Raw genomic sequence first — 12,388 nt, 5'->3', positions numbered from 1 at the left:
TGTTAGTCATTGAGCTAGGAACTCAGCGTAGCAGTGTTTATAAGATTCAGTCCCTGTATCTTTATGCCTACTTAATCCTACTATGGACTGTGCCTTTAATACACATAATAGTCCCATAATAACTTTTAATTAACAACTAGAAGTAAGAGAACAGTGGGACTCTCCACTCAATTTGACAGGTGGCTAATTTTTTAAATAGTTAATTTGATTTACTATTTCAAGACAATCTACCAGATGACTAAACGTTGAATGCACAGAGCAGATGATTATAAGAAGAGCATTTCTCATGAGTATCACTTTTTCTACTTAGAATCACATACTGTACTTCTAATTGATTAAGAATATGTTAAAAGGGCAGGTGGTGATTTCCAGCCACAAGGTCAGGGTGTAGAGGGATATGTGTAAATCCTATGTTTATTAGATCTATAAATACAGTTCTCTCTACACTAAGTGCCTTTAATTTCTAAGAACCCAGCCCTCAGACCCAGGGTTGCTTCCCAGTCCGCGGCTGGAATTCCTGATCGTGGCAGTCTGCTGAAACATGAGTTCAGTTACCAAATATAGTTGAGTGGAGTAAGAGGACAGATGCAAGTCTGAGGCCACAGTTGCCTCAAAGTGACCAAGGACCAAGCAGTCTCTAATGAATACGCAAGACCGACCTCTGCTCCCACAGAAAAGAAGAAATGCTCATCTGAAACCCATCACCTTTTCAGAGTCTTCAAAGTAACCAAGGCTTGAAAAGGTTTGTAAGATATTTCTTAATAAACTATTAGGGCAACATTTTTTAAACTTTTTTTTAAAAAGCTAAAAGTATAATAGTTTGCCTGAAATTATAGTACTGTTTAGAAGATGCCTTGATTTTTCTTTTATTTGGAGAGAAAAGCTAATGGGAATTTTGTAGTCTTTCCAGAAACAGATAATACAGATTTGTCTATAGGCTTTATTTCCACCTACACTGTCAAAGAACTGAATTTTCTCTTATAATCTTAAGCATGCTAAGTTTGTGCTATCAGTTCCAAAAGGATTAAATGTAATTATGGAAGCAACCTTTGTCAAGATTGTATATATGTTATGTTTCACAGAAAATATGAATATAGTTAATTTAAAACCTCACCCATACTTAAGCTAAATACCGATGGCCTAAAATTATATTCTTTAGGTTTTAGTAACATTTTAAGTTGTTAACTCTACTTCCAAAGGATTTTTAAAATCAGTTTAGATAGTAATAGCAGACATTTTAAATTATACCTATGAATAAAATTTACATGTTTATTTATAAAAAAAGATAAAGCTTACTAAGGGAAACTACAGTCAAATTTAAACATCACTGTATGATTTTATATCATGTTGTTTGAAGTTACGTATGAAATTGTCTTGAATCCAATATATGAGGTTGATACAGAATGATTTGAGGCTCATATTACTTTTTTAACATTTGCTAAAAATACTAATTGCCTTCTAGTATGAATAATGTGACCACATAGAAAGCCCTGACAATGTAATACTACGCAAAATCTGTTTGATCATGTATGTACAGAAATTACATGATAATTGTCCTTTCCAGTATTTTTTCTCAAAGAAGTTGAATGTTCACCTGGATTACTCAGATTTTAAAAATCAGAGTGTATTTGACAAACTACTGGTAACAATAGACAAGGTATAAGAGATTTATCTTATTTCTCTTATACCAATAAATGTTTTTTAAATATGTGATTGCACATTCCTAGAATACAAATTAGCCCTCACATTCCAGCATCTAATATGGATTAAGGTTCATATCTTAGGGACTCTTATGTCAGTTCGGTCTGAGCTTCTTTTTTATTGCTAAAACTGAAAATTGAAGGGTTCCTATAGCATACCTCACAATAGACTAAGTATCTAGTTTATACTGGACAATTACAACCGCCTTGATTTCTTCATTGAAAAAAAAAATGTAGAGGGGCAATACTGGTCAGGTTTCAAACACTATGATGCATTCTTAAAGATATACTAACTGAAATATGCAAGGACAAGACAAGAAAGAGACTCCACTTCATTATTAATAATATGTGTGAAGAATATCAAAGAGTACTGTGATAACGGCATTCCAGTCAGGAATTTCAGTCATCTAGAGTTAGTTAATGGCTATGACCCAATTAAATTCTAGCAAAGAAAACAAATACTGAGTAAAGCAACTCTGACTGTAATTTGTAACTGTTAAATCATATTAGAGGATAGAGAAACAAATTTGGTAAATAATTTTTCACCTGCATACTTTTGATATTAAAACTTATTTTTTTAATTTAAATAAATCCATTCCAGCCTAAGCCAGCTTGACTACCCATAAAATTGCTTTCCCAAGATTCCTTTTCTACCAACCTCAACTTTTTATGTTCATTCATGTTTTGTCTTTTTTTTTTCTTTCTTTCTTTTTCTGAAACAATCAATTAGTAGTTATACTTTAGGACAAAAAAAATTTTTTCCCCCTTTACAAAACAACCTGCATACCTCACACCTTTGCTTAGCAAATACACATCCTACTTTCCTCGCATAGAGATGTTTCCCTTAATATTTCTAATGGTTTTAATGACATATTCTAATTAGAATTCTTAACACTTAAGATCCTTAATTCCTAATAAAAGGTAAGAAGTAATTGTGGACTAGCTATAACACTAGCATTCTATGGGTTGGCAAATTTATAAAGATACTTTATGATTTCTAGAAGTATATTCTTCATAGTAAATTTTTCAGAGTGGCACAAAAAATGTTTATTTACTAATAGGCCCAAGTCTTTTTAGTTCCTCTGTAAAAGAAGGCCAAAAGTGTATAAACCTATGTTCAGTAATTTAATGTTTCAGCATTTTATCTTATTTGGAATTGATCTAGATATTCAGTGCATATCATCGTTTAACTTATCTCAGTGTAATTGTAAGGTTTTAAGTTACTAAAAAGATTTTGGAAATGATTTTTAAGTAGACATGCCATAAAACATAATTATTGTTTAAAATTCATTTATAAACTTTTATCTTATGTATATTTAATTTACTTCTTAACAATTATGTTTAGATTATTTGTGAAAATTTCATGAGACATTAAATAGCTAACCATCACGTTATCTTTCTTGCTAACAGATTATTTGACTTTTTATAAATCAAGGTGAAATAAAAGTTGTGTGTCCCCTTATATTTAATGCTGATAACTCAAAAGACATTCCTATTATAATTAAACCAACAAACTTAAACTAGCAGGGTTATTTTCCCCCCTGAAGATTATCCTTAATAATGTGAACTTAAAAAAATATTAGGGTTACTTTCTATATTTTCAAGAATATACTTGATTTATATAAACAATTTTCTGTAAGCCTATTAAGTAGAGCTCTTTACAAATTAATTTTGGCAATGCTATCAGGAGGTAAAAAAAAATTGATTCATCTGCAACATAGGTACATAGACATACATAAACATATAAACATATGCAAACAGAAATCTTAATAGCTTTTTTTTTTTAATTTTAGCCATGAGACAGGTATAATAATGCAAAACTCATGAGTTTATAAAAGAGCAATTGGGTCCAAATAGTGTTTCTAGAAGATGGAATAAGTTATCTGCTCAGATGGCTGAAACTTTTTACTGATATCTGTGGAGAAGACTTTTATGATTTTTCTATTTCCAAATAGACTTTCCTTTTTGTTTGTTTTTTCTCTTCTGATAAGAATTATCTCTCTGAATTTTGCATTTCAAAGAGATGGCCCTCAGTTCCTAGAGATGACCAAGGCAGAACATTTACATCTCAAAGGCACAGAGAAAGAATGCAAGTTCCCCCAAGAAGAACTTTTGTTTCCTAAGGCTAGGATTTTTATAATAACTACAAGGCTTTTGAGATGAATAGGAGAGGTTTGAGGATTGGTAAAAAGGATAAGTGGACTTTTTCTGTTCTTGTAAAGATTCTATTTGTAAGACCATTTGTACAAGTTGCCCTCAATTGATAGTACAGCTGTTTTTAATTCCTCAAAGGATTGGGTTGCAACTTGAATATGTCAAGGCACTGATCAACCCAGCCAATTACATTATGTTCAATTTGCTTCTTTCTATCAGAGAGATCTTTAAGATACAAACCAGAAGTTTCTTATGTCCTGGATTTAGAGCTGTTTGTCTTTGGAATCCCCCCCCCCCAACATAGTTTTATTTAGCTTAGGAGAAAGTCCTTTGAAGACATTCTTATCGGGATTTGAATATTAGCTCTCAATTTGTCCAACTTCTGACCATAGACAGACTTAAAAAAATCCTTTCAAATATCTTGTTGGGTTTCAGCTGGGACAAACAGTAAATATTCCTGGAAGTATTGAACAACTTCATGGACCCAAGAGGTACCCTCAAAGAGGATGCAAAAGATACTATACAAGTTCCACAGCCACTCCTAAAGATAGCCCCCCCCAAAAGTAAGACTTAGATAACTCTGTTGAAAGCTGGCTACAATAAGTAAGACCCCTGCTGCAAACTGGAGTGCAACACACATTTCTGTCTGACCATATTTTGGAGGCCCACAAACTGATAGCTGCCAAGTCAAATTCTCAGATCACAAAGCAAGACAAACAAGAAGGCAATAGTTGTTCCTGGGAGAGAAAGTGATGAAGTTTTAGGGTGATGGTGAGGGGTGGTCCAGAGCCGATGGCCAAGAAAGAATTCTTGAAGACATCTTTGGTGCAAAAAGGTGATTTATTAAAGCACAGGGACAGGACCCATGGGCAGCAGAGCTGCACTGGGGTTGTGATGGGTAACTGATGTTACACCCTCAGGTTGGGAGGGGTTTAAGGATAGAGTACGTCTCTAAGGAAGTTTGGAAGCAAGGTTTACAGAACCTTGAGGAGCTAGCTGTTGCTAGGGAAACACCATTTATTACCATTTAGTAAAACCTCAGTCATGAAACCCTTTAGATGTATATCAGGGGGCCATAAACTTGGAGTATGATTGTCAGCATATATCTCAGGTGAGTTGAGATAAAAGCAAGTTTCCAAGGAATTTTTACATGTTAAAGTAGACTTATAGGATCCTCAAGGTTGAGATAATGTCAAGCTAAGATTCCCTTTTACCCCTAGCAAAGTGTCATCATTGGGGCAGCTGAGCTCTTAAAGGGAGGTCACTCTGCTGGTTTTAAGGACGTGTCAATGAGCTGTAGGCAGTAAAGGAATTTAATTTTTCATTTGCCTTTATTTCCCACATTACCATGCCAAAAACTTAAACCCCTTTCCTTTGTTCTTGGGTAGCCAGGAGTGTCCAAGGAATATCACACATATCCCACCTTGAGCGGGAGGGGTTGTTAGCTTGTATTTTTAGCCTGTACTTGCCCTCAGCTTGCCTCATTCTTCCTCATCAAAAGGATCAATAACCAATGGGTCTGGATTTGGAAAGGAAGAAACTGTGTGAAATTTACCTTCCTCTCTGACTGGCACTATAGAGTTCCAAGGAAGCTGATTCTGCTAATAATTCTCACCCTTCACCAACTTCTTCCAGTTTCCCCAGAATTCTTTTTTTTTTTTTTTAATTTTTTTTTCTACGTTTATTTTATTTTTGGGACAGAGAGAGACAGAGCATGAACCGGGGAGGGGCAGAGAGAGAGGGAGACACAGAATCGGAAACAGGCTCCAGGCTCTGAGCCATCAGCCCAGAGCCTGACGCGGGCTCGAACTCCCGGACCGCGAGATCGTGACCTGGCTGAAGTCGGACGCTTAACCGACTGCGCCACCCAGGCGCCTGACCCCAGAATTCTTTCTGTGAGCTCCTGAGTGAGTAAGTTTAACATGGAAAGTGTAGCCTGATGAGGTTTTGGGGTAATGGTAAGGTTTGGAGCTGACAGCCAAGAAAGAATTCTTGAAGATGTCTTTGGTGCAAAAAGGTGATTTTATTAAAGCACAGGGACAGGACCCGTGGGCAGAAAGAACTGCTTTGGGGTTGTGAAGAGTGACTGGTTAGGTACTATGGAGTTGGGGGAGGTAGGGTCAAGAGGAAGTTTCTTAAATGGATTTCCATATGCTAAAGAAGACTCAGATTACTGGAGGCTTAGCTATTGTGAAGCTAAGGTTGTTTTTCCCTATAGCAAAGCATTAACATTAAGACAGTAGGAAGTTCCTGGACTTTAGGCTATTGATAAGATTGCCCCTTTTTTTGTAATTGTACTAAGATATTTGTAAACTGATGGAGATTCTTATCAGTTTAACCATTTGTTTTCTGTCCTTTCCTTTGTTCTTGGGGAACCAGAAGTGCCTAAGGAATATCATACATATCCCACTTGGTGGGGAGTTTGGTGGAGGGTGGGAATTGTGCTAGCTTGTGCTTGATCCTCAGCTTACCTTATGGTCCCTCATCATAGCCCATTAATTTTCATTTTAGTTTCCCCTTGATTGTTTAAGTGATAAGTGATAGCAGTTGACTAGAGAATCTCTCAGAGTCCCTCAATCTTGGGAGGGGCCCATATGGAGGCCCTCTTTTGAGGGTAAATATGGGAGTATTTGAGTTGGTGTCAAGGATTCGACAAACCTTTGTTGGAGGATTTTTTATCTCAATACCTGATCCGTTGTCTTGCTGCTCTGAAAGATGAAGAGGTGGACACAAAATGAGCAGCAGGCAAAAGTTTATTAGAGTATAAGATCAGAAAGGAAGAATAGTAGAAAAGCTGTCTTTATAGAGAGGGGAAGTTCGAAAGTGAATGTCCACTGGACAATAGGCAAGGGTCCTTGTTTTATAAGGTTCTGGTTGCCCACGCCTTCCCTTCCCCTTTGTTCCTTCTCAGGTCCTACCCTCATTGGCTGGATAACTCTAGGTGCTGAGTAGTCCATTCCTGATTGGCTTGTTTCCATTGTATGAGAGGTGGCCTAAGGCCATATTTAGGTCTTTTGTCAAATTCTTGAGGGAAATCTGAGTGGAAGTAGATGGAGTCTGTTACATCCTTAAGAGGAACCTTATGTCTGGGGAGGTTTGCTGTGGTGAGACACTTCCAGCATTGTTCCAAAATCTATGTTTTTTCCCACCCAGGTAGCTCAGGTCCTAATCTTTCCCTTTCTGCCTACTGAATCCTTTCTTTTCCTATCATACCTTCAAGAACATTCATTTTTCCAGTGTTCCAGTTGATTGCAAATGAGACACCATTTTCTAGGCCAGAGATTTGATTATGGCCCCCCAAAGGAGAATGCAATAGGAAAGGCCCAGTTGTTTTAGGTTTCTAGCCTTAGGGCTATTGCACTCATAATGCTAATAGCTCAGACTTTTTACAGTTTTGTGGTCTCTTCAGAGATGGAGGATAAATTATCCTAGGTAAAGTGGGATAATTTTTCATTAGACTTTTGCAGTGAATATTTCAATGAAGCTGTTTGGAATCTTGAAACATTTTGGAGACTTCTGCATGCCAATTAAAATAGGTATCTTATTCTGTTTGTTGATTTGGAAACTCTTGCTTTCAATTACACTTCTTAAATGAATGATCTTGTCTAATTGGAATGTTCCCCATAATGGCCATTGCAATTCCAGGCTGTTTTAGTAAGATTTTGTCATATTTTTAGATATCTATACTTTCTAGGACCGTAAATCTTAGACATTAAATATGTAGGTGTGCCAAAATGTGGTGTGCTCAGTTCTTTGAATCTTGAGAATCTCATTTCTTTAGTTAAGCCTTGGTTCTCTCAGAGTCGAATTAAAACCTAAGAGTGATGTGCCACTGGGTTGGGAGCTTTGCGGTGTTTTTAATATGCCTTATTTCACAAAAATTTTCTTGAGGTTGGTTGGTAAAATAGCATCAATCTAACAGTCCATGACCAACTTATCCTAGCCTTGGAGTCTTAGAATTAGGTGGTAAGTGCTGATAACGGCACCCTGCCCTCCAATTTTGTGGCTTTGGCTTCCAAGTTTCCCATTTGCAATAAATCTATTATTCTTTTTACAAGATATCTTTATAATGGCAGACACCATAATGGCTTTTACATGTGCCTACTTAGACTTTGGTTTTGATGGTGTAAACAGTCTTCATTTCTTATCTTAATTTATTTTCCCAAGAACCCCAGTAATTTATGCTGTGAACTCACCTCAGGCTTTGTGAGTCTCCTAATGACTGCCACCCAGTATAACTATCCCCAAACCTTTGCAGGACCCCCAGAACCTTTCTGGGATTTGCTTGCTTGCTTGCTTGTTTATATATACTGTGTGTGTGTGTGTGTGTACTTTTTTTTAATGTTTATTTAGTTTGAGAGAGAGAGATAGAGAGTGAACAGGGGAGGGGCATAGAAAGAGAAAGAGAGAGAGAGGATCCACAGCTGTTAAAATATTTCTGTTAAATCTATCTGTTCTAGTGTGTCATTCAAAGCCACTGTTTCCTTACTGATTTTCTGTTTGGATGATCTATCCATCAGTGTAAGTGAGGGGCTAAAGTCCCCACGATAATTGTATTACTATTGATTAGTTCTTTATGTTTCTTGTTAATAGTTTTTATGTATTTGGGTGCTTTCATGTTGGGTGCATACATATTTACAATTGTTATATCTTCTTGTGGGACTGTCCTCTTTATTATTATGTTGTGTCCCTCTTTGCTCTTGTTACAGTCTTTTTTTTAACATCTGTTTTGTCTGATATGAGTATTGCTACTCCAGCATTCTTCTGACACCATTTGCATGACAAATGTATCTCCATTTCCTCATTTTCAATCTGCTGGTGTCTTTAGGTTTGAAATGAAGTCTCTTGTAGGCAGCATATACATGGGTCTTGTTTCTTATCCACTCTATCATCCTATGTCTTTTGATTAGAGCTTTTAGTCCATTCACATGCAAAATAATATCAATAGATAAGTATCAATAAGTACTTATTGCCATTTTGTTACTTTTTTTTTTGTGGTTGTTTTTGTATTTTTTCCAAAAACCCAGACTCTTAACTATAGAGAACAAACTGATAGTTACCAGAGGGGAGGTGGGTGGGAGATGGGTGAAATAGGTGAAGGGGATCAAGCATCGTGATGCTTATCGTGATGAGCTCTGGGAAAGCATAGAATTGTTAAATCACTATATTGTATATCTACAACAAATATAACTCTGTATATTTCCAGTAATTATACTGGAAATTTAAAAAATAAAAAAATGAAAAATATTAAAAGACAAACAATAAAAATGAAAGGAAGAAATTTAGTCTAAGAATTGCCTGTGATTTCAAAATAACAGCAACAAAAGTTTTAAGTCTTTTTCAACTTTTGTTTTCATGGTGAAGTTTTTATTTTGAAATATTTTAGCATTGGAATTTGCTACCAACAATTTTTGTTACTTTTTTAGAAATTGTTTAAATAAACAAATAAAATAATTAAACAAATAACAAATTAAAATGCTTAATTTAAATTGTAAAATCACTCATAATTTAACTGGTTTGTTTTTCAAAGAATGTGAAATAAACAACAAAAAATGTTCCTAAATGTCCCACCCCTGAACCCTATTTCTGCCCAAGCCCTGCCACAGAGATAATCAACATTAATTGTTGGTTCATGCTGTTCCAATCTTTTTCGTGTAATTATTCCTAACTAATATGCATTTTAAAATGCCTATCGAAATGTTACTACCCCATCTGTACTTTCCTAACATCAAATATTTTTTCTTTCAAAATTATAGTACCTTCTCAACGTCTCTACAAGGTATTGCATAAACAGATTGCAAAATTTCTCCCCTTATCTACATTTTTTTAATTTAAAAAAATTTTTTTTGAATGTTTATTTATTTTTGAGAGAGAGAGAGAGACAGACAGAGTATGAACAGGGGAGGGGCAGAGAGAGAGGGAGACACAGAATCTGAAGCAGGCTCCAGGCTCTGAGCTGTCAGCACAGAGCCCCACGCGAGGCTCGAACCCACGGACCGTGAGATCATGACCTGAGCCAAAGTCGGACACTCAACCAACTGAGCCACCCAGGCGCCCCTCCCCTTATCTAAATTCTTAAAGTAAATACTATCTCCAACAGGAAAAGAAAACTTTGTGGTTAAATGCAGGTTTCAACCCTAAATCCACCATTTCCTAACAGTTCAACTTTAGCCAAATAATTTAATGTTTTTATGCTGAAGTTTTGAGTACAGAAATAATAAAAAAGAAAAATAATGACTACCCCATCAATTATTCTGAGGATCAAATAGTTCACTACATGAAAGCAGGCAACAGGCAACACTCAGAAGCTGTCGTGTAGGAAGTTCTCAGGAAAGGCTAGCTTTTATTGTTTCTAATTGAATTCTTTCTACTAGACTCTGCTGTTTCTCATGCATATGCCTTGCCTTCCCGCTCCCAGTCCGGGAAATCTTTACATGTCAATAGCTTATAGTGCCTTGTCTCATGGGGATCGTGCACAGGGTGTTCCACAAATATTTTTTAACGGACAAAATAGAGGATTATCTTGATTGTCATAGATCTGGTTTTCACATAATTATCACCAAAAGTCAGCAAGTCTCAAAACACATGTTATTCATAGTTTCTAAACTTGTCTCTCTTTCTCTTTTCTTTTATTTCTGTATATTCATATATGTTGTGAATCATACATATTTATATTTATATTCAGGAACTCAAAAGTAAATACTTTTGCAAATACTAGGGTAGTAAGGCCAAGACAGCTTAAGATGATAAAATGGCTTGTGTTAGAATGAGTGATGTACATACCAAATTTAAAATGTTCAATGAAAACTTACATGAGTGTTCTATATTTCATAGATCAAGAGTCCAACAGAATTCAAATGCTTAACTTAGGAAGAAGTTGTAAGCCATAAAGTTATATTTAGAAATAATCCATAAATTAAGCAGCATAAAATTCTTCAGAATGGATGAAATATGCATAGGGATTTAACAAAATAGGCGACCATGGAAGTTTATAATTGAAAGAAATATTTGCTTGGGAGAAGTCAAGATGCTGATAAGCTGTCCACTGAAGTTCAAGGTGGAAGGACATCTATAATGCCTCATAGCATTTACTGACCTTCCTAAACTTTGCTTCACCAAATATTTGCTTAAGTCTGGCATCATGCGTAAATGTCAAAGCTCACCTGGAAGACTTTACCTTCAGAAAGCCATGAGGATATCTACAGCTGCCTGCATGGTACAATCTGAGAGAACCTAAAGCACCTTTAGCCTGAGAGTGTCCTCCTCCTGTGACTGTCACCACCCTCCCACTAATAGCATGCCTTCCAAAAGAGCCATGGTCAGGGTGGCTGGGTGGCTCAGTTGGTTGAGCGTCAGACTTTAAGTCAGGTTGACCTCACAGTTTGTGAATTCAAGCACCCCCTAGGCTCGCTGTTTGGTGCAGAGCCTGCTTCAGATATTCTGTCCCCCTTTCTCTCTGCCCTTCCCCTGCTCGTGCTCCCACTCTCTCTCAAAACTAAATAAAACATTAAAAAAGATAAAATAAAACAGTCATGGTCTGCAAATACCAATATTAACATACATATATGCATTTTATTTTATTTTAGTTTAGTTTAGTTTTTTTTTTTCATTTGTACCTTAACAACTTGCAAGATAATTTGAGGCTGTATACAATAAAAGCACAGTGCAACCGCCCAAAAGCAATGAAAAGATTTAAGATAAATCAAATATAAGAAATTCAGAATCTGACACTTTCTCAGTTTCCTACTTCTGCCTTTTCTCCTATTAGAATGTTAGCTCCTTAGGGCAGAGAATTCTGTCTTACAGCTGTGTCCCAGCCTGTAGAAGTGCCTAACACAGTGGGCACACAGCAAAGATGCTGACTGAATAAGTCAGCAGAGAACGTAAAAAAAAAAAAAAAAAAATTGGGAGAGGGGTCTAAAAAGATTTGTATTTCTGTGATTCAAAATTTAACTCTGAGCTTGCTAGCATCATGCCAAAGAGCATTATCAAGGGTTACAGAATCCTCTTTGTCTAGTAGTAAGAATGCCAAAAAACAAAAGAAATGTTTTTCTGGTTCTGAATTTTTTCATGAGAAACTTTCTTGGCCAGTACTGAGAAACACAAAAACCAATGTCTTTAGAGACAAGGTTTTTATTTTGCAGTGTCAGACCTCTTACTGTCTTGTATTGGTGAAACGAGCATGTTGTGTGTGTTTTATATTTTTACATTAACAGCTATTTACAGATAGCATGGATTACTTTATCAAGTTCTTACTAGAAAACAGAGCCCAGGGCGTGAGTAACTATTGGTAAGACAGGTGAAACAGCTGGGTAAAAAGAACAATGCTTCACTGAGGACACCTGGTCCCAGACACATCCTGCAGTGGGACCTGGATGGCTGAGAGCAAGGGGAGGGAATGAAACATTTCTGCCTCCTGTCTTCGTTCACATGGCTCTGTCTCCCATCAAATCCTAGGAAGGGTTCAATCCATGTCTCAAGTACCAAGTATTTCTTGGTTTCTCTTCGTCATCTGCCATGACCCAGACACTGTG

The 12,388-nt window shown here is 36.4% G+C and overlaps 1 protein-coding gene across 2 annotated transcripts in view; it reads left to right on the top strand.

Annotated features, from left to right (window-relative positions):
* Positions 1 to 622: 622 nt before the first annotated feature.
* PALLD (palladin, cytoskeletal associated protein) overlaps positions 623 to 12,388 on the top strand; it is a 408,346-nt gene continuing 396,580 nt past the window's right edge. For both annotated transcript variants that reach the window (XM_030312774.1, XM_030312775.2), the window contains exon 1: positions 623 to 742. The gene's annotated coding sequence lies outside the window, so the exon portion shown is untranslated. The remainder of the gene's footprint in view (positions 743 to 12,388) is intronic.

This window comes from Lynx canadensis, chromosome B1 (genome assembly GCF_007474595.2).
Source record: "Lynx canadensis isolate LIC74 chromosome B1, mLynCan4.pri.v2, whole genome shotgun sequence".
Taxonomy (NCBI): Eukaryota; Metazoa; Chordata; class Mammalia; order Carnivora; family Felidae; genus Lynx; species Lynx canadensis.
The sequence above is the reverse complement of the archived record's forward strand: the minus strand, read 5'-3'. Positions and strand labels throughout refer to the sequence as shown.